Genomic DNA, 5,268 nt, shown 5'->3' on the forward strand with positions numbered 1-5,268 from the left:
AGTGTTGTGGGTTCTTTGGTGTTCGTTCCAAATACGTCAACAATTTCTCTGAAACATTTCTTCTGCACTTCTGGATTCTTTGCGATATTGTACAAACAGAATGTTATTCCTGATGTGGTTGTGTCATGACCCTGAATAATTGAAGTTAATTAGTAATCTTTCAGCAAATAAAAGTCCTATGTAATAATCTAATGAAATTTACCTCAAACATGAACGTATCAACTTCTTCACGGATCTTTTGATTCGAATGGAATGTAAATAATGTCAAGAATTAACTAAAAAATATTTATAAAAGTAAAATTTTGCTAAAAAAAAACCAACAAACCTCAAGATCGGTAAGCGGTTTGCCTTCAATGGTTGCATTCAATAGTAGATCCAAAAAAGCGCGTTTCTTTCGAATGCCGATGGCTTCATTCTCCTCTTCCTCCTGGCTGCTGCTACTACTGTTTGCATTGTTGTTGATTTTTTTCGTTAACAATTCCTGTCGTCGTTTTCGTATTACATCATCAGTAAATCCATGCAGGATACGCAATGCGGCTGCCTGTTGTTTGGCCAAGCTTGAATGTTGATAGAATAACGGATATCGAAGTATAAAATCAAGCATGCGAGTGTGCAGCACATGAGCAATTCTAATTGAAACACAACCGAAATGAAGTCATTAAAATTTCATTAAACTTCGTACAATTATTGAGAAAGACCGAGAGGATATAAAATGTTCGACCGTCTCCATTTGAACTCACTCTTTGACTGCCTTAACATATTCCGAATTCGGTTGTGAAAGAGCGTCGATGCTAACACCCATTGCCGTTTCTGTAATTATAATTAAATCATATTTTAGGTATATATGACAAGAACGCTACATACGTTGTGAGGGGATAATAAATTTCATATATTCTTGAATGGAAACAAAACCGTATAGAGTTTTAGCTTCGAAACACAAATTGCCAATCAGACATAAGCAAACAAAGTCGCCGTATGTAAATAATAGTACACACGTTACAAACAGCGATTGCTGTTGAAAATGAAATGATTTTATTGTGTAAATCGAAATGACAACACTGTATTTCATGTAGTTTAATAGTTGTAATCGTCAAATGAGAGAGTAGTAATTGTTTTTGTTGGCACCACAAATGACAAATGAACATGATGAATATCAATTAAAACTTCAACGATGAATATACATAGAATTTACTTTTCATTAAGCATTTTTATCACGTAAACACAATTTCTTTTAGTCAACGAGACAAAAACAACAACAAAAAATATTGCATTTGTCGAATGTGGAATAAATTCAATTAAATATGAAATCACCGCGAGGAATTCCATTGCATATTCGATCGCTCACTCTCCTATCGGCAGCAATATCATGTATGAAAATTCACAAAATTGCATTGCCAATACTTGTATAGAACACTGTGTGCATAACATTCGAAGTCAAAGATCAATTCAATTCAACTAAAATGACGTTGAAATCTCCAACCGAGAGAGATAGCATGCTACGTGCTACAGAAAAAAAGTCACTTGTGTTGTAGTGCTCCAGTTTAAAATGTGTGACACGAAAACAGGTTAAAAATGCGATCGAAAAAGGCCGATTGAAATCAATATGAAATAATAATAATAATAATTACTGATTTTGACGCAACGCCTATGAAGATTTTTTTTTGTCATTTACTCACCACACATCACATCTAATGCATACAATACAGCGATAGGATAAAATTCCACATCGTCGGCAACATCGTATGTTTTCAATTTATCCACAACTGTGTTTCCCAAACGATCGAAAACTTCAACGAATTTATCCAAAATGTTGAAATGGAAAGCCGGCGTTATCACTTTTCTGCGATCGTGCCATTTTTTGCCTGCAACGCGCAAACATTAGGTTATTATGGTATTGATAATGATCAATCATTATGTCATTACCTCCGCTAAGTAGTAATCCTTCGTTCAGCCACGGTTTTACAAACTTATACTCAGTCGACTTGTCAATATAGCGAGGACTACTTAATAGAATCTAAAATTAGAATAAGCGAAATGAGATCGTTCAATTACGTATTTAAAAAAAAAGAACTATTATTGCCAATTAGGCAATTGTTTGATATGCACGCAATCGGCGTTCATGTTCCAATATTGATTTTCGAATAATTACAATTTTTCATTGGGATTATTGAAGAAACAACAAAGAATCAGATATTATTCGATAGAATTTTGTATATAATACAATGCATCGCCGGAGAATCTCAAACAAAAATCTAAGTAAAATTTGTTCGGATATCATTATTGATTTTACTAGAATTTTCACCATTGACGTTGATACACGTTAAATTTACATCTGTTTATGCATAAGTGTTAGTTTTTTCAAAGTCAAGTTTAGTATCAATGTATTGTAATAAGCGAACGATAATGACCATGAGTTATAATTTTTTAATAAATGCAACAAATTTAAAACGAGCAAACCGGTTTCTTCTATTCATATCGGTTATGGAGCCGATACAAGTACGTTCGCACAAAAGCCACAATTCAACAATGCAATTCAAGTTACAACTGATACGCTTTAATATGAATTGTAAACAAAATATTTCAGTAACAATATATTGTATATCTATGCGTTTGCGATTAAATATTTTTAGAATAAATTATTTCCGAGACTTGTTGCAATTCTTCCGGCCGAAATCGAAACAAGAACCGCCGACCACAAAAAGTAAAAGTTGAAGATCAAACCGGTTGTGTCTTTTACGCTCGTCTAGTCGTATCAAGGTCACATGTTGATTCCATCAATCAGTAAACACGAGCCAAGTAAATATGCGACTTTTTTTGTCGTCATCATCGCATGCGTAATAAATTATTTACTATTTTACACTTGTCGTTGAACCGTCGAATTTTGTAGACATATGTTTTGGATTTTTTCCCATTTATTTTCAATGTTTTTCTCTCTAGATAGAACTTGTTAAATATGAATGACAACAATTAATTCACTCGGCACTATATTGCATCCGCCTGACAAACCTTTTCATTTTCCGCTTGAATGAACAATGAACATGCATTTTTTTTTTTAAATAAACACAATAAAACCGACTATTACATTGACTGTAAGAAAAAGCTAGTATCACTTGGTTACTGATTCTAACTGTTATCGGTTGTATTTATCTAACTGTTTGTTTACACAACAAAATCATACGGGTTCATGAATGTGCGAATTTTTTATGTATAAAATCATGTTTTTCAGGTAGATACCTAAGTAGATATCGTTTTTTTTTAATTGTGACAAATTGTGGTTTGCGACAGATGTCCCACAGTTTGATATTTAATAATAAGTAATTTAAAAAAAGAAACAGGTAAACAGGTTATAATCATATTTTTGTGTAAAAATCGACGAGTCACCGTTTTTTTATACGTAATAACTAACAACGATAGTTGAGATCACATTGAAAGCGATCAAAACAATGATGTGAAGCACTGACCTTGAACAATTCCGTATTGGAATTTCGTATAAATACAATTCAGCATTTGATATATATTTGTTGTGTCTAAAATGGAATGTTTTACCACAAACAAAAAATACCAAAAAAAGTTGGACATGAGAACTGCAGCTTATTTTTTTTCTGCATGTGCTAATACCAAATGTATACTTTTTCGAATATTTTTTGTTACTCAACACTATTGGCACTTCATCGATTTCTCAGAACAAACGTTACAAAAAATGTCACATATAAATATTATTCTTTGGTGATATCATATTTATTGCTTACCTCAACATCTTTTGGGTCAGAGATAATGATATTCAATTCTGGGCCGAGCCATACTCGAAAAAAAAACACCGTATTGTTTTATCAAATTTATGATAACGGTGAAGTTCTCTGTTTTAAATACAACAAAAAATCTAATTAGCATGAGTGGTCATTAGCTTTTGTTCTGTTGTTTATTGTGATTAATTCATAGATGATGTTTATGATTAAATTCACTCCAGTATTTGTTTGCAAGTGAGAAATTAAACAATACCACCTACCTGCTGATGAATTATTTAAAAATAGTAGTCCGTTCCCAATTATTGGCCAGCCAGATGGACCATCAATTTTCAATGATACATAAAATGCATGAAATATTTCATAGTGGAATCGTAAAATATATGCAATGATTGTTGCCAGTAATACACCCAAAAACAGAAACATTGTTCACCTTGCATTCAAGATAATAGTTTCTCAATCGATTAGAATTTTGCGTGATAATCGCGACACTAATAAGGTGTGAACCAAGCGCGACGAATGTCAACAATAAACTGAACGCGACTCGCACAATATAAAATGCTTTCGGTTTCAATTCACTTGTTTGACACACAACAAAAAGAAGCATTCTCGATTGCTCGAGTGTGATCGTTATCGTTTGCAAGATTAAGTGGAGAACAAGCTCTCAAAAACACGCTTCGGAACACTCATGTCTCGTTCATCGTTCTATATATACCAAAGCATCGGTCAGACAAGATTCTCTCATTTTTTATTTATCGTGAAATCGTATCGCCCTTTGCACGCTCGCCGCACATACGCATGTTCAATTTGTCTGTGTATTTTTTTTTGTTTCTATGGATTTCAAGTTTTATTAGTATTCAATTAATTTACGAAAATAGTAAAAAAAAAGAATTAAATCAAACACGTATGAGAATTAACCTATTTAAAATAAACAAATTCAATATTGAAATTAATATGCGCAATTTTGCTTCGAGTAAGTGGTTTCGTTCATTACAAACCGCATTTAAAACTACGAATCGAAAATTGAACGCAATGTGACGTCAGTTTTACAACAAGCTACACACATGCGAAGTATTACAAGACTGCATTTAACTTGCGTAGAGAGCAATGAACTCTCCGCGATTCTCTTTAATCGAAAGTGAGATAAAATGCCGAATATTTTGGGTGCGATTTTTTTCTGCGCCTTTTTGTATGATACTGCTGTTAATTAAATTAAGATATATCCATACGCCTAAATTTATATGGCAAATTCACTAATTCGAGATAAATTAAAATCACGCATATTTTGGTTTTCACCAGACATTTGGTTTTCACCAGACAGTCAATTTTTGTTTTCTTGGTGGTGTCACTTCGCTCAATCAATGTCATTAAATTAATATGCAGAAATTTCGTAAAATGTTTCAGATGATCATCGCTTAAGAATAGTTTATTGTCAATAAACTAAAAAAACATGACAGCCTAAATTTTTGAAAATTATTACTGCTTTCGGAAAAATTAAAACGAAAATAATTACCAAAACTTCAAA

The 5,268-nt window shown here is 32.6% G+C and overlaps 1 pseudogene; it reads right to left on the reverse strand.

Annotated features, from left to right (window-relative positions):
- Window positions 1–5: 5 nt before the first annotated feature.
- On the reverse strand, window positions 6–4,169 carry LOC116349675 (annotated as a pseudogene).
- Window positions 4,170–5,268: the final 1,099 nt, after the last annotated feature.

Source organism: Contarinia nasturtii, unplaced genomic scaffold, assembly GCF_009176525.2.
Source record: "Contarinia nasturtii isolate CC-2019 unplaced genomic scaffold, AAFC_CNas_1.1 Cnas_scaffold_3113, whole genome shotgun sequence".
NCBI classification, from domain to species: Eukaryota; Metazoa; Arthropoda; class Insecta; order Diptera; family Cecidomyiidae; genus Contarinia; species Contarinia nasturtii.